The following is an 18,915-nucleotide window of genomic DNA, read 5'->3' as shown; positions in this document are numbered from 1 at the left end:
ACACACACTATAAATCATTCACACATGTCTATTCAGGTATGAAGCTTTCTAATTTTGTAGGAGGAAATACTGTCCTGCATATTTAGAACAGTGATGTCCAATAGAAATACAGTATGAAGTAAAAATGTGACCCAGAATTTTTAATTTTCTAGTACCCACATTAAAAAATGGAAAAAGAAACAGTTGAAATTCATTTTAATATATTTTATTTAACTCAATATATTCAAAATACCATATTAATGTGTAATTAACAAAACAAGTTATTGAGATATTTTATGCTTCTTTTTCTGTTCTAAATCTTTGCATTTTTATAGTATATTTTACACTTAATTGCTCAGTTTGGACTGGCCACATTTCAAGTTCTCAATAGCAAAATATCAATAGTGACTGCCAATTGGACAGCATAGATTCAGAATTTAGAAATTTTTATTCTGATTATAGCAAGGGGATGAGCCTTAGGAGGAGGCCAAATGGCAGTTTTGTTAAATAAAGTAAAATTGTTTCATAAGGAGAGAAAAAAAACATTTTCCTATGTGAGATTATAATCTAAAGTAGGACTTTCTGTATTCTTTTTGATTAGTCTTGTTACTTTTACAAACCTATTTTCTTTGAAAAGTAATTTTAATTGGCCCAATAAAGAAAAAAAATATATGTGGTAGTTAGGGATATTTTAGATACTTTCTTCTGAATGGACCTCTGAAAGAATCAGACTGGCCAGATCTTCTTAATTTCAGGAACTGAAAATATCAGAGGATTTGTGAATTGTGCTTACATTTAATAACTCCAATACTAAGAAACATTGTATAGCTATATAATATATGAATTAGTTATATATAATAGTATATTATTTATATATAACATATGCTAGTTATATATAGCTATAGTATTTTATATCCATTTATATGATGCCATTATCAGTAATATTTTCTTCATTTTTTTCTGTATCTAAATAGTAAACTTTAATTGCATGATTTGGAAAGCTTTGAATTACAGTGCTGCTCTAAGAAAGCCTCTAAACTGAGACCTCCTTTGGAAAAAAATCAATGCAGGAATGTTTTTCTAGTCTCTCCTCCTATGCCCCCATGTCCATTGTCAAAGATAACATATTGATAAGTCTATTTGACTAATAAGTATACCCTTTTATTTAAAATAATACTACATTGCGGGATGCCTGGGTCGTTCTGTTGGTGGAGCATCGACCTCTTGATCTCAACTCTGGTCTTGATCTCGGGATCCTGAGTACAAGCCCCACATTGGGCCCCATGCTGGGTTTGGGGCTTACTTAAAAAAATAATAAAATAATATAAAATAAAACTTATATTGGGAACTAATAGAAGTTTAGATGTAGCTACAAACAGTTCTCAATAGGGATTTACTTTAACCTGAATTTTGACGCTTAATGAATTATCAAATATTGTTATGTAACAATGTTTAAATGTTTAAAGTAGGCTGGGTCACACAAATAAACTTAAATTACATTCTGCTACTCTTGAGCTCTGCATGAAACTCTCTCTGCCTCATTTTGAGCCACACTCCCTCTCCCCAGGCCTTCCTCTCAACCTCACAGATCTCTGGCACTAGTATCTGCAGAGGAAGGAGTGGGGATGAAGGCAAGTGGATTAAAACAATGGGGAAGGGAAGAAGACAGAGTAGGCAAAGTACCTTGTGACCTTAAAATAACGAGCTGTGTTTTCCTGTGTGTCTGGTATACTGTCTCTAAAGACAATTCCAAAAAAGAAGCTATAAAAATGTTTAGAATAAAGATAACATCCTTGGGCTAAGAGCCTGCCCTACCAAGTTTGCTACTATGAAGCTCGTCACGTTTTTTAATGTAACTGAAAAGCAGATTTTAGTGTTTGAAAGGTGAGGAATGGGAATGAGGCGAGGTTAGTCTTGTTGTTAGTCTACAATCTTTTCAAAGAATGACAAGAAAAGTAGTATTTGCCCCCGTTCCCATCTGTGAGAAAAAATAACCAGGACTTCTTGCTTGAAAGAGAAGTTAGTTTCCAGGTTTATTGGCTCAGGTAAAACTGTCGTGTGCCTCTAAATTTTTCAGGTTTTTTTTTACATTGAAGCAACAAATAATGAATGAGCAAAGAGTGAAAATTTCAATGCAAGTAAGATTTCTAAATAACTGTGGTGCACAGAATATTGCCTCCCAAAGATGTTCACATCCTAAATCCCACAATCTGTGAATCTGTGCCTTAAATGGCGATTAAATGTGATTAAATTAAGGATCTTGAGATGGGAAGATTATTCTGGATTAGCTGGCTGTGCCCAACGTAATCACAAACATCCCTTTAAAAAGCAAGAGGGTCAAAGCCGCGGAGATAAAATATTGAGGAATAGAATCAAAATTTAGAATGATATAATTTTAAGATGGAAGAAGGGCTATAAGCCATGAAATGTAGCAGCTTCTAAAAGCTGGGAAAAGAAAGGAAACAATCTCCCCTAGAGTCTTTAGAAACATTTTAGCTACAGATCTCTCAGACTTGTGATTTACAAAACTGTAAGGATAATAAATTTGTGTTTCTTTAGGCCACCAAGTTTGTGGTAATTTATTACAGTAGCAATATATACAACATAAGCCTCAACCATCTGCAATGAATTTTTATCAACTATAGTTTCTGTCCTTGCATTTATTTATCATAATTTCACTGGCAATAACAGGAACTACTAATGTATGAAGTCCATCATGGTGAAAGCAAATCCTACCCATACATATAAAGGCAACCATACCAGCAAGTAAGGCTGCCTATTTCCATTTATCAAATTCATTCAGCTAATATATATTGAATAAAAAAGTGACCAAGACCAGCAAAATTCCTGCCCAGATGGAGCCTGCATTCTAATGCAGGAGACAGACAATAACCAAACAGTGCTGTTTCATATGATGATAAATTTTCTTTGTAAATGCAAATACTGGCTGATTTTGAAAAAGTAAACAAGTGTCTCTTTGTAAACCCAGCTGCTGAGTTCATGAATTCTTTACTACTTAAGACGTTTTTCTTGAGGGGGCCCCTGGGTGGCTCAGTGAGTTAAAGCCTCTGCCTTCAGCTCAGGTCATGATCCCAGGATCCTGGGATCAAGCCCTGCATCGGGCTCCTGCTTCCTCCTCTCTCTCTCTGCCTGCCTCTCTGCGTACTTGTGATCTCTGTTAAATGAATAAATAAAAAATCTTAAAAAAAAAAAAAAGACGTTTTTCTTGAGGCATTCAAGTAAAGCCTCCAGGAGTTCCTCAAGACCCGGCATCCCATCTATTCCATACCAATGTTCTCACATTTTATGGGATAATCACTTTCTAAAGAAGACATAAATGAATATAATAGCCTCTGTCCTGATAATCCACCTCTAGCCTTAATGCCATGTTCTGGCCAACATCGCAGAATAACCCAGGACTGCTGAGTCTCAAGTTGGCTCCAGAATCTTTATATAAGACTGTTTTAGGGATGGTAATTTCACTGAAAGTTTGGTTAGGAGACTCGTCTTAAAACTCTGTTGGATAGAAAGCACACCTTTTATTTGCAGAATAGTAATGTAGGGTAGGGGGTGAAATTCAAAAGCGTCCCCTAAGCCAGGTATTGCTACTGCGCTGTAAGACTGGTAAGTAGAAAGTTAAAGAAATCCAGTCACGGCCATGGGCAACTAGGGAAGTCTGAATCAAAACAAGAAAAGACTGAAGTCAAGGAAATCAAAATCAAGAAGGTTGGTTAACTAGAAATATGGTGGACACCAACTAAGCTCTGTTAATGTTCTGCCTTTGTGTTACCTGGGAGTAGAGCACCTCCTAACAAGATGTAGAAATACAGTATTCTTACCTTTATGCCTGACGTCATTAACCAGTAATTGTTCCAGCTGACTGTAAGTGACATTTAATGGAACTGCACAGGGAGTTTCATACTATCTGTGTTTTTGCCCTATAAGATAAAACTCTGAGCAGGTAGTAAGTTTACATGCAAAAACAGATTTAAGAGACAGCCTTCATTCTTTCTCTTACACCTTATATTTGATTCAACAGCAGCTTCTAAAACATCACCTGATTAATCTACTTTTTCCCATTTCTTTTATTATAATCCTAGTTGAAGCCACCATTGCATTTTTTTCTTGGACCTTAACTGATCTCTTGCCTCTCTACAATCCATTCTTTAAGAGCAGCCATGGTAATACTTTTTATTTTATTGAAAAATATAAGAAGTTGAGTAAATACAAAGAATTTTACAATAGTTGTCAGTATACTCACCAGAATTAACAGGTTAATATGTTGTCATTACAGATATGAATGGCATTTGAAATATAATAGAAATAGATATTACAAGAAAGGTGATGTCTTTTTCATTTCTTTTGTCATTTCCATAGCCCAGAACTAATCATCCCCTTAAATTTGGTGTTTATCCTTTCAGGCTGTTTTTACATTTTTATTCCATGTAAATAGTTATAAACAAAAGAATAGTATTCTGTATTCTTAAAAATTTTACATGAAAATATTATTGTGGACCTTCTTTTTCCCATTAAACATTGCTTTGTTGAAAGCTATCTCTATTGATTTTTTTTTTAAGATTTTATTTATTTGACAGAGATCACAAGTTGGCAGAGAGGCAGGCAGAGAGAGAGGAGGAAGCAGGCTCCCTGATGAACACAGAGCCTGATGCGGGGGTTCGATACCAGGAGCCCGAGATCATGACCTGAACCGAAGGCAGAGGCTTTAACCCACTGAGCCACCCAGGTGCCCCTTAAACTTGAATTTTTTTTAAATTGTTGTCTTAATGGTATTTCTGTGATTACTAGTGAGCTCAATTATCTTTTGTTCTAACTATTGGACATTAATTTTTCTTTTGTGCATTACCTGTTTATATCTGTTGCCTATTACTGATTTGGATCCTAATAATTTATATTTTATATATACCTTATCTTTCACTTTAATCAAAGTGATATTTAAAAATGCAAATTAGATCATAATCTTCCCCAGCTTAAAATCTCCAGTGATTTCTCACTGTTAAATACTTTGCAAGTCAATTTTTGTGATCTTGGAGATCATGATCTTGGGGAACTTCTGGCTAGATTGCCCTATCCCCCTCTATTAACTTTCTCTTTTTTGCAGTTATATTTCTATCTCTTCCTGGTATGTTCTTAAGTGTTTGATTAAGGTTGCCTCCACCCTCCAGCCTAGCAACTGAGCTCCATAACAGAAGAGACTTGGTCTGTCTTTTTTACTATAGTATCCAGCAGCACCTTAAGAAATGTTAGTAGGCACTTGTGTTTTTGTTAACAAACATAAAACGACCCTACTATAAATCCTGTGCTATTGGTAGTATATATCTGTATATAATAGAATGTGGACCCATTCATTCTCAAAAAGCCTGGAATAATGCTTAGTGCATAGGTACCTGGTAGGTACTCAACAGATACTTTTAAATAAATTAGTGATTATTTTTATCATTGCCATAAAATCCTGTATTGAGAAACTTATGCTTAGTGTTGGATAGTCCAAAAAATTTTTTTGGATAGTTGACAAAACTATCCAAACTATCCAACACTCATCATAGAATTTTTCTTTATGGTCTTTTCTTTCTAGGTATACCACATATCAAAGAAACCCTTTTCAAGAGAAGAAAGGGTTACAATACAGAGGAAATCTGGTTTCAGAACAATGGGGAACTAATATAGAATACTAGTTAAGAGAATGAATTCTGGAGCCATGCAAATACAAGTTTTAATCCTGCCTGCCACTTGCTAGCTGGGTAACCCTCACTACCTACCTGCCTTTTCTAATTCTCAGTTTTAGCAACCACAAAATAAAGAATATAATGTCTCCCTCATAGCATATAGATGAGGTGAACTAATAAGGTAAAGTAACTGCACAATGCCTGCCACCAAAAATGTTCAAGAAATTGTAGCAGTTAATATCATCAAATGGAAGTTACTATATATTCCCAAATATTCTATAATGGAAATAGAGAGATTTTAAGTTTTAATGGCATTTTAAAATTACATTAAGGTTACAATGTCCTAAGGAATATTTTTTCATTATGAGAACCAGTTGCCTCAGGTGATTTATTCCTATCTTTACTTCTGGTCTCCATCGATGAATTATTACAGATCTGTGCAAATTTCAAATATTACTGCCTAAGCCTTTTATTTATAAAAATGTTCATTTATTAATATATATGTATAAAATTTTAGATAATACATAAATATGAACACATCTTTAGTAGTGACTATTTTTTAAAATATCATCTCTCTTCCCCCACTTCAGGTCTTTTATACCCCATTTCTGTGATAGCCCATGTTAACAGCCTAATATGTATCCATCCATTTTTTCTCTTGATTTATATAAATCTATGCAGACCTATTCATATTTTTTACTTAAGAAAATACACGGTTATTTTGATCTTTAACTTAAAAAAAATGGGACCATATTCTCAAGTGTATCACCCAGTAATACCCAGAGGAAATACCTTTAATTCATTTGAGTATAACATGAATTCATACTTTAATAGCACAATAATCCATAATTTAGAAATAACAATATCTAGGGGCTCCTGTGTGGCTCAGTGGATGAAAGCCTCTGCCTTCAGCTCAGGTCATGATCCCATGATATGGGATCGAGCCCCATATCGGGCTCTCGGCTTGGCGGGGATCCTGCCCCCCCCACCCCACCTGCCTCTCTGCCTACTTGTGATTTCTGTCTGTCAAATAAATAAATAAAATCTTTAAAAAAAAAGATTAACAATATCTATCTAGTATTTCTCCAAGTATTGAGCATTCATTTTGTTTTCATTTTTTGGCACTACAAATTATGCTACAATAAATATCCTTATATGTCTTTATCTACCCGTGTATTTATTTCTTTGGGAAAGAGTCCCAGGAGTGGGATCTGTAGGTTGAAAGGAATGTGCATTTAAAATTTTAATAGATATTGATAAATCTTATCCCCTAGAAGCAAGAAATGTAAAAACAGCTTATGTCACTTTTACCAAAAATGCGACTTCTACACAACGGTTATGTAGCAATAAATGTGAAACCTTTAAAAAAAAAAAAGAACAATAAACTTCTGGTAAGGAAGTTTAAAACAAAGATGCATTCCATTGGGATATGTCCTCCTTTTTAATTACTGTAATTGGGAAGTAGAGTTGAGTAGGAGATAGGGGCAGGAGGCAGGAGACTTTAAAAAAGAAAGGATACTAAAATAGAAATCTTTCCAAGTTTACTTTCATCAATAGGTGACTTTCCCCTCCATTAAGTGTGCTGTTCTAAAACAGGATGTCTGAACATCCTGGTAATATACAATCATGTGGCTGTTACATACTTTTTCTTGCAAGTTCATTGGCTTCTTATTTTGGCTACATGTGGTGTTCAGCATGCTGATTTTTACCACTTAAACATTTTTCATTGATTTTCTGTAGTAAGGAGTGGAGAAAGGGGAGAGAGTTATAAGAACAAAGGCTGCCTTGGGAAAGAAAGTACAAATATATTATCAAGTCCTTCAGCAAGTGCAAGTGAAGTCTTAGCAGAGCTAATTGCCCATTTCACTAAGTTTATAGTGCATCTTTGTAGGGAGCAGCATAAAATGTATGCTTTACAAGTTGGAATGAAGGAAACTTCATAAAGCGAAGTTATCAGTCCATTACTATTAATAGAAAGAATACTAATAGAGGATAGTATGCATTCTAAATGTTTCTTCATTAGTAATTTCTGTTAAGAAATACAAGTTTTATACATGGTAGATGTATAATAAGAAAGATTGGCATATTTAATTTTCACACTAACTTTAAAAATATGATAGATGAAAATTGGCTAAAAGGAAACTGTTCAAAATGGTAAACAAATAAAAACGTAAAAAGATCTTTCTACTACAGACCAACAGGAGAAGAGCCTGATTAATTAATGGCCAAGTGAATTAATTAAAAAAGACAACATGAAAATGACATTTGAAACAAAGTTGAGGGACCCCTTGGTGGCTCAGTAGTTAGGTGTCTGCCTTTGGCTCAGGTCATGATCCCAGGGTTCTGGGATCGAGCCCCACTTTGGGCTCCCCGCTCAGCGGAAACCCTGCTTGTCCCTCTCCCACTCCCCCTGCTTGTGTTCTCTCTCTTGCTGTGTCATGCTCTATCAAATAAATAAATAATATCCTAAAAAAAAACAAAATTGATACAAGATTTTACATTATTTCAAGAATAAATCAAGCCCTTCTGCAAATATGTTTTATTAAAGAAGAAAATATTGAGAAACTTAGGTAATGGGAATACTTCCTTAGTGTTTGAAAATGAAACATTTCTTGCTTCTTGCATCACAAGGATGCTCCTTGCATCACATTGTGCTTTAGATGAGAACGTTCTGGAAAATACATGTATGTATGTATGTATGGATATGGATATGGATATTTTTTAACTGAGAAATTTGTCATCTTCTTAAAAGATAAAAAACTATTATTTTTAAAAAATACAACTTTAATTCAAATTGCGTGGATAATATGTTCCAAAAAAAGAGAATTTTCCTTAATTCCTAGGAAAAGGAGCAGGATATATAATGTTTTTCTACAGTAACATTGGAATTGTTTTTCTTCATCAACTGTAGGTTTGGACAAGCTCTAGGCCTGGTCTTTATCAGGCTTTCAATGAACTGAAGAGAAGCGGGTGAAGGTACAGACCAGGCATATCTCCCAGTGTGGGAGTGACTAAGAAGTACTGTATCTCTTCTTTTAAGTCTAAATCTTCAAAGAGAGTAATGATTAGAGGGCAATTGAAACTATCAAGCCAAAGAAATGCACACACCTAATACCTAACTGTCAAAGGGGTGATTCACAACTTAGTCTCATAACTGGAAGAAAAAAAGAAACTTTTGGAATTAGAATAAACAAATACACTTGTACAAGATCTGCTGAAACTCCAAGTGGTTCTTCTCATAATTTGGAGAATTTTTTAAGAAGGGTGCCCTGAAAATCCCAAAGTTATCTAGCGGCAACTCAAATTCGACATAAACCAGAAAGAGTCATCTTTCTCCCTGGCCTTTTTTCTGCTGTGGATTCTTTTCTATATGATCGAGCCTCTGGGCTGTGTTTGATTTATATTTTTTTATTCTGTTATTTTATATGCATTTTTAGAGAAATCACAAAAGGAAACCCCAACTGAATTTACTTTTTAATAAATACTACATAATAGAACTTTTCTAGACTTCAGTTCCTTGTTTGTAAATGAGGAATCAAACCAATTACGTAGAAAGATTATAGACTCAAAAACCAGATGTGTCTGTTCATACTCCCAACTCTGCCACTTACATGTATGCTCTCCTGGAAAATTTTAACAACTCATCTGCATCAAAGTTTCCTTGTTCTTACATTCTTTGACTTGATGATTTATCTGATGATGTTTCCATATTTCCATATCATACTAAAGAAAATTAAATAAAATATTAACTTTAAGAGAGCCATGAAATTAGATATAGACTGCAGAATTCATATATATTGCAGTTTGAAAAATTACAGTTGGAGGCTCCCAGGAGACTATTTCAATCCACTTGACTCTATACAACCATGTTCTTGCCAGCCCGAGTGACTGCCTCTAGCTGCTTCCACCTGAGATGCCCTCCTCCTGCCCATTTATATGTACCCTAGCCCCACTTCAAAGCCCAACTCAACTCACATTCTCTAACTGAAGCATCCATTTCAGAAACACCCTTCTAAAAATTTCAGTAAAAACTGAACAGTAACTGACCTTTCTAATTAAACAGGACTTAGGCTCATTTTGCATTTCCACCCTTAGCAATATGTAATATACCATTTTGCATGCATGAGGTACTTAAATTATTCATTCTCTTATTTACTTTCTTTAAATGCTCATCAAAAATGTACCACATACTCTGTGCTCTAGGACTTTATGTTTCTTTGTAAAATGGAAATGAAAATTCCTATCTTTCAAGGTTGTGGAAGATTTAAAACGATGTTAATGAAAGGGCCTGGCCTGAGTTATGGCATAAATGTCTGTTTCTTCTTCTTTTGTAAACAGGTATTTTCTGAAAATTTAAAAAAAATTAATTCTCAAGAATAAATGATATCCTATCCAGAAAGCAGTTTTCTTTTTTTGTCACAAGCAGCATTGTAACACTGTCTTTTTTATTAGAGTATTTTGGTATCTACTTGGAGATGTCTGTCACTTAAAAAAATTTTTAACTTTGCTAACATTAATAGAATTCCATGACCATAAGTTTAGAATACTGGGGAAAGGTGATTCCTTCTCTTCATGCTTGAAGGGTTGCTACATACATTTGTAATATAGATAGACTCTTTTGTTATGTTCTGTACTACATCTTTGGCCTCTTAAATAATTTTTAAAAAAATTCGAGTGCATTAAGTTTCACTCTTTGTGCAGTAAAGTTCCATGAGTGTGACAAATGCACAATGCCATATATCTACCATTACAGTACGATACAGAATACTTTCAACTGCTTCTAAAAATTCACTGTACTCCATCCAATCAATACTACCTCCAATTCCTAGAAACCATTGATCTTTTGACTCCATAGTTTTGCCTTTTCCAGAACATTATAGGAATCATACAACATCTAGCTTTTTTATACTGGCTTTTTAAATTTAGCAATATGCATTTAGCTGTTTTTATCACCAAATAGTATTCCATTGTATGCATATATCTGAATATATTAAAAATAGCATCTTATTCTTGCTTGTCTATTTCCTCCAGTTGCTTTTCTTCTGACTGTTTCTGTAAGCCTCTGGTAAAACCAGGCTTTCCTCAGATACCTGGCTCTCTTGGCTGTTTGTTTAAGAACAGGGGACCAAAAAGCTAACTGGAAGCTCTGAGCATGAGGTCAGTATGTTGAGTACGAATTTTCCTGTAGCAAAACTAATGGATTGGTTTTGTTGGAGGTGTCTTACTGACATATCTGTTGGAGAAATATCAACATCTTCAGACATAGTCACTAGGAATGGTCAGATTGCCTAGAGATCTGCTGATCCTTTTTGCCAACTTTCTGCAAGTAAAAGTGGGGAGAAAGCCCAAGGTTTAAATTCAGTTCAGAACTTTAGCCTATTCCTGTTGCCTATAACTGTATGGTCTAAAGAACCTCTCTTTTATACCTCCTTCAGCAAAACGGACTCCCATCCACTGTACTAGTCTTCTATGTGGTAGAAAAACTATGTTTGCTCTACTGTACAAGAAAATGCCTGGAGGGTCTAACTGTTGCATTTGTATTGGAATAGTTTTATTGAGATACAATCCATAAACCATACAATTAACTCTTTAAAGTACGTAACTCAACATTTTTTAATATATTCACAAAGTTATGCAACTCACAGCACATTGATTTTAGAACATTCTCACCACCTCACCAAAAGGCCCTAAGTCCTGCCCACTATACCTCACATCCTCCACTGCCCCCCAACCTTAGCCCTAAGCAATACTAATCTACTTTATGTGTCTATAGATTTGCCTAGTTGGGACATTTCATATAAATGGGTTCACTTTTATTTCTGCCAAACAATAGCTCATCATGTGGATATACCATATTTTATTTATTCACTTATCAGTTAATGGTTTGGAGTTGTTTCTACTTTTTGGCTCTTATAAATAATACTTCTATAAACAATTGTGTACAAGTTTCTCAACAGACATGTTTTTACTTCTCCTGGGTATATACCTAGGAATGGAATTGCTGGTAACTCTTTTTTAACTTTTTGAGGAACTGTTGGTATGTTTTCCAAAGTGGCTCAACCATTTACATTACCACTAACAATGTATGAGTGTTCCAATTCTCCACATCCTAGACAACACTTGTCATTATCTGACTTTTTTATTACACCACTCTAGTGTACATGAAGTGGTATCTCATTCTAAATGGTTTTAAAACATACTTCCAGCTACTCTTAGTTTTATTTCCACTTTGTCTCCGCTTCCAGAAGTATAAGTGGCTGCTAATTTATCATCTTTTAGGGGTTCTATAGAGTATGTTGCTTTCTCTACCAATCACTTAGCAGTAGCATTTTGGGGACTGCTATATCAGGTAACTCTGACCCATCAGTTTTTCAGCTTCTAAAGTTTTGTGGTTTCTGTCTTTCCCATTTTCTTTGGTTGGCTTTCTATCCTTAAACAATTCATTTGCTTTATTTTAATGATTTTTAAAGGGAAGAGTAGCCATGCATATGATTAATTCACCATCTCTAAACTGGAAGTTTATTTTCAATTCTACTTGCATGTTGCAGTTTTTGTTTATAAAATAAAGAGAATAAAGTTGAACTGTTTCTTTTTTCTAAAAGAGACATAAGGTGGCTTATGCCTCTTTTCTGAAAGAGGCATAAGCCATCTTAGAATAAAATACTACTTTTGGGAATAAAGGCAAACACAAACATACTTGAATTCTTTGTCATGGCTCTTTTGTGATCATTTAAAAATATATAAATTATATGAATAGAAACAACTTGTATTAATTTTTCTCATCTTTTAAACCCCTGAGCCACCCAGGTGCCCCAATTTTTCTCATCTTTTAAATTAATCACTGAGATACATTAAACTTTAAAACATCATACAAATGATGGCTATCAACTTCCTTTTTAAACTTTTAATGATGCTAATAGTAATACTTTGTACATACTGTATCCCAGGCACTGTGCTAAGCATTTTTCATACATTACCCCACATAATTTTTCTGGGAGGCAAGAACTTTCGAACCGCTAGTATAGAGAAGGAAGCTGCAGTTTTCATATCTACTGTAACATGCTAGGAAATAGTGGACTTAAGCATTTATATTTGCTTTTCTGATTCTGAGGCCTGTTCTCTTAACAATATGCTATATTTTACTGGGGAAGACCTTTGCTTATTCAAGTTAGAGGCAGCCCAGGTTGGTTAAATCTGCCATAGCAGGGACAGCTGGGTGGCTCAGTTGGTTAAGCCACTGCCTTCAGCTCAGGTCATGATCCCAGGGTCCTGGAATCAAGTCCCACATCCGGTTCCTTGCTCAGTGGGGAGCCTTCTTCTCTCCCTGCCTTTGACTGCCACTCTGCCTGCTTGTGCACCTACTCTCTCTCTAAATAAAATCTTAAAAAAAAAAATCTGCCATAGCATAAATTGTATATCTATGTGTTTAAACATTGTGCTTGGGTCTGTAGGTATTACTAATATCTGTCTACATTTTAAATTGAAGATATATAATTGATTAAATTCTTTCTGCTGATGGATTTTTTGAGCTTTAATCCAAATTAAAGTACAGATGATTATAATCAATTAACAACTTAATGTGGGATTCTGGAATGCCGGTTTTGGAAATCAATTAAATATGGGCTTTCCCGTTTTAAAACAATTTGTAGCATGTGGGCCCTTGGGTGCTTAGTCTCTTAAGTGTATGCCTTCACTGTAGGTCATGATTCCCAGGTCCTGGAATCAAGGCCCACATTGGGCTCCCTCCTCAGCAGGGAGTCTGCTTCTCCCCTTGCCCACCCCAACCCAGCTCATGCACTTGTGTTCTCTTGTTCTCTTTCTCACGAAAATAAATAAAATCTTTTTTAGAAAAAATCTGTAGCACAAAGGGACTCCATGTTCCTGCCTTAAAGAGTATTTTGCCAAATACAGGAGGAAAATAAAAACAAAACAAAACCTTCTTACTTAAAAAAAAAAAATTGGTTTCTATTTTGAGTTGTTTTGTCAAATTCCTCATTACAATTGTTTTTTTGTTTGTTTTGTATCTCATAAGAAGGACTGTGATTACTATCTCAGAGATTGGGTGTGGCTGAAGAGATGATACACAATCTAACATTCTTTCCGAGTTAATTTGTTCTCTTTCTCCATCTCTTCCCCCCTTGACTGAAGTGATGAACTGAAAGAGTTTTCGAGATAATGGGATGACTTACCACAAAGGCCCCAAGGAGGGGAATGGTTTATGAGGCTATGTGTTTAGAATGTTCCAGGAATAGTGAGGAGACCATTGTGCCTAAGTGCAGAGGGCAAGGGAAAGGCAGCTCCTGATAAAGCTGGAGAGGTTGGCAGGATGGCTCCGCTCCTGTAGGCACTGCAGGCCACACCAAGAGTTCACAATACAGAGCTGATGAGTAGCAATGAGTCACAAAGGGCAGGGGGCCTTCCATGTGGTCAAAGCCTTGTATAAGAGAGCACCTCATGACTCCCTACTGTTTTAGCCTCAAAAAATCAAAAGGGAGAAATTTGGGTCTGAGTTTCTAAATATTTTGCAGGCAGTTTTAAAAGTCAAAGAATTACTGTTGATTTATTTTACAGTGAGATGCCTGTATTCCTGACTGGCCAGGCCAAGATAGCTTCAATTTCATCTATGGACACATACATGTGGAACTATAAATCTTATATGCAAAAAAAAACCAAAAAAACAAAAAAACAAAAAAACTTAATGTGCAAACTGCCTCAATTCAGAGAGCTCTTCCTCGACATTTAATCCATCAGTGCTAATGGCACTGAACTGAATGAACTCAGGCTCGTGTAGGAACTAGTTGTATTTGCTTTTCCAAAATACTAATGCTATCCAAACTGCAATGTCTCCTAAATAGTATTTAAGGGCTCTGTATTTCACGTTTCGATTCTCTGAACCTTTATAGAAATAGCTGCTGAACAAGATTCCTGCTTTCAGGGAGCCCACAAACTATCTACTGTGTTAGAAAGACAGGCACACATTTTTTTTCTTTTTTTACATAAAGCATGATAGATTGTCCAGTGGAAACCTGATTCAACTTTTTCTCTGGTTGTCATAGGTGGATGTTGATGCTTTTTATCTGTGAAATGTATGAGTTCTATTTGATGATGATGATGATAACTATCATCAGGCATTCTGCTGGATGATTTACACAAATTACATGTATTTCAAAGTAGAAGTCCTCCTCCCTCTTCCTTCATTTAGTGTGTGAAGAAATTAGGCTTCAGAGAACTGAATTAGCCAAGGGTAAATTAGGTAGTGAGTGGGGTCACTGTGATCCCCCCATTAATGATTCTGGAGTTCTGTATTTCTTGAACCCTTCCACAGAGCAACTCCTTAAATACTATGATATATTTCTGGAATGAATCAGAGGCAATTTGATAGCAACTTTATCACTAACCCTCTAAGGACATTTGTACTTGTTTTGTTTTGAATGATCAAATTGTTCTCAAGTGTGGGCCCTTCTGTATTCATTTACCAAAACTTCACTGAATATCTGTGAGTGAAGCATGATGCCAATGGAGCTGCAATGATGACTACACCATTGTGCTTGACTCTGAAGAACTTCAAGCCTGAAGAGAAGCAAGGAATTATAATGTAGAGTCACAAATACTGTTAGAGTAATTTTAAAAAGCCCCCTTCCTGCTTCTCGAGTCCTGTCTGTCTCCCTCCTCTACTCTTCCTCCTCTATCTACTTCTTACGGTAGTAGCTTCTCTGGGGTCCCTCACTTTGCATGCCATCTGAGTGACCTCCTTCATCCCCAAAGCTATGCTCAGACTCTTCTCTTGAGCTGCAAGCTAAGCGTCTATCCAAAGTTGGCTATCCAATATCCAACCCAAACCTATGTATCCTAGAATTTTATGCTGAATTTTCAGTATTTCCCGAAAAATGAGCCTGCTGATCCTTTCACAGTGAGTATTATCATGTAAATATCGTTATACAAAACAGCAATCATGGACTTACCTCTAGTCTCTTCCCTCCATGTCAACCCCTAACACTCATTAAATTAATATTTATATCACTTTAACGCCTATCATTTTCTCCACCTCTGATGCTAGTAGAGCCTTAGCTCAGACTTTAATGATCTCTAAATGCCACATTGTAATATTCCTCTATGATGAGTTTTTCTAGCTATAATCTCTAAAAATTTAACATGTCCATTGTTTCCAGAGTGATCTTCCTAAAATAAAGTTTTGGTCATGACATTCTTTGATTTAAGACCTTTTATTTCCGGGGTGCCTGGGTGGCTCAGTGGGTTAAGCCTCTGCCTTTGGATCGGGTCATGGTCTCAGGGTCCCGGGATCAAGCCCCACATTGGGCTTTCTGCTCAGCAGGGAGTCTGCTTCCTCACACCACCCCTGCCTCTCTGCCTACTTGTGATTTCTCTCTCTGTCAAATAATAAATAAAATCTTAAGAAAATAAAATAAAACCTTTTACTTCCAAACATTGTTATAGACCTCAGTATTGTAGACCAAATCAGAATCCAGTTTGATCAATGCACCTTGTCTCTTACCAAACGCTTTCTCACCCTTATTTCTGCTTGCTCAATTAATCATTTACATTTCCCCTAATATGGTACATTGCCTCACACCCCTGTATTTTGGTTCAGACTACTGGTCCATTTGTTGAAATGCCTATCCTCCCTCCCTCCTGTTCTTATCATGGTTCACCTGGTAAACACTTCTGCTTTCAGCATCCCACTGGAGAGTCCCCTGAGCCATATGGACTTTTCTAGAGTGGAGGAATGAATAAGTAAGCATGAAGAAGAGAGAATAAATCTGCTATGACAAATTTCAAAAATTGCCACAATATCAAAGTAGACTTCAGAACAGGAAATATCAGAAATAAAGATTAGTATTAAAGACAAGTCAATTTACAAAGATATGTAACAATCCCAAATATGAATAAACCTAACAAATAACCTTCAAAAAATACATGAAGCAAAATTGATAGAATTGAAAGGATAAATACAAATCCATAATTATAGTTGGAGCCTTTAACACTCTGCTTTCAGAAACTGATATAACTGGTAGAAAAGAAATAAATAGGGATATAGAAGACCTAATTAACACTATACTCCAACTGGAACTAACTAATTTTTGGAACATTTGGCCACCAACAGAATGCATATTCTTTTTAAGTACATGTGGAACATTCACCAGGATACACCTTATTCTGGGCCATAAAACAAACCTAAATGAATTTAAAAGAACTGAGATCGGGGCGCCTGGGTGGCTCAGTGGGTTAAGCCGCTGCCTTCGGCTCAGGTCATGATCTCAGGGTCCTGGGATCGAGGCCTGCATCGGGCTCTCTGCTCAGCAGGGAGCCTGCTTCCCTCTCTCTCTCTCTACCTGCCTCTCCATCTACTTGTGATTCCTCTCTGTCAAATAAATAAATAAAACCTTTAAAAAAAAAATAAAAAAAATAAAAAATAAAAGAACTGAGATCATACAAAGCATGTTCTCTGATCACAACACAAACTATAAATCATATAAAGAAAGACACCTATAAAATTCCCTAAATATTTGGGGAGTAAACAGCTCATGGATTATAAGAGAAACTAGAAAATATTTTGAACTAAATGCAAATGAAAATTCAATTTATGAAAGTTGGAGGTGCAGCTAACACTGTGCTTAGAGGGAAACTTACAGCATAACATGATTGTATCAAAAGAAAAAAAATATCGATTTAGTGATATAAGTGTCTACCTTAAAAAACTACAATTTAAAGAGCAAATTAAATCCAAAGTAAGCTGAAGAATACAAAGAAACTAGAATAACTAAAACAATTTTGAAATAGAAGTACAAAGTTGGAGGACTTAGGCTCCCTGATATTAAGATTTACTCTAAAGCTCTAATAACCAAGATTAGTACAGCATTCACAAAAGAATAGACACAGAGATTAATGGCATAGAGTGAAGAGTCTAGAAATATACCGATACATTTGTGGCCAATTGATTTTTGGCAAAGATGAGAAGCATATTCAATGGAGAAAGGGTGGTCTTTTCAACAAATGGTGCTAGAATGGTTGAGCTTTCACATGCAAGAAAATGTACCTGAACTATTATCTGACATCTCATACAAAAATTCAAATGGATTAGTGAATGAAATAAAAAATTATAAGACTTTGAGAAGACAACACAGAAAATAATCTTTGTGACCTTATGTTTGGCACAGAAGTAATACTTTTTTAAAAAGATTTTATTTATTTGACAGAGAGAGACATAGTGAGAGAGGGAACACAAGCAGGCAGAGTGGGAGAGAGAAAAGCAGGCTCTCCACCAAGTAGGAAGCCCCATGTGGGGCTCGATCCCAGGACCCAAGCATCATGACCTGAGCCGAAGGCAGACGCTTAACCAAATGAGACACCCAGGTGCCCTCAGAAGCAATATTTGTAAAAGAAGATACAACACAGAAGCAATGTATATAAAAGAAAAAGATAGGGGCGCCTGGGTGACTCAGTCAGTTAAGCGTCTGACCAGCTCGGGTCATGATCTCAGGGTCTTGGGAATGAGCCCTGTATCAGGCAACTTGCTCAACAGGGAGATTGTTTGTTTCTCTCCCTCTCACTCTGTCCCTCCCCTTGCTGTTCTCTCTTTCTCACATAAATTTTTTTTCTTTTTTCACAGCAGGTGCTCCAGCGGCTGTGGATGCTGCGGTGGTCCATCCTTTCATGGCTTTCTCTCTGCTCCCAGGTCAGAGGCCACAGAAGAAGGAGCGGTTCTAGATTATCACATGAGAGAGGGGTTATAGCACAGAACCCCAAAAACTTAACTTTAAAAAAAAAATGACCCAAAGTCTTCATTTTGAAAATTTTTTGCCCTTTGCATTATAACTTTATAACTCTTCATACCAAAAGATGAAGTCCGTTTCCACCTCTTGGATCTAGTCTTAGCCAGGTGACTTGGTTAGGCAAATAAAATGTGGCAGGAATAATGATGTGCCTAGGTCTTGTTAGAAGATAAACTGAGCCATATAAAAAAGTTAAGAATTTATTTGAGCAAAAATTTATTTGAACCAGGCAACACCATATCAGAAGTGGTTAGGAACACTCTACCTACAGGAGTATGGGGAAGCAGCTCGGAAAGAGGCTTTTATAGAGAAAAGGAGGAAGGAAATTAAGAAAATTGGTTAGCTGTAGCTTAAAGCCTATTTGGCTGTGATTGGTTGTCCTTAAGGAGAGTTTTGATTTCATAATCTTGAGGCATTTACAGGCTTGGATTTTGGTTTACTTACCTTGGCCTAGGGCCACC

The sequence above is a fragment of the Mustela erminea genome, chromosome 12, assembly GCF_009829155.1.
Source record: "Mustela erminea isolate mMusErm1 chromosome 12, mMusErm1.Pri, whole genome shotgun sequence".
NCBI lineage: Eukaryota > Metazoa > Chordata > Mammalia > Carnivora > Mustelidae > Mustela > Mustela erminea.
Note: the sequence above shows the minus strand (reverse complement) of the source record.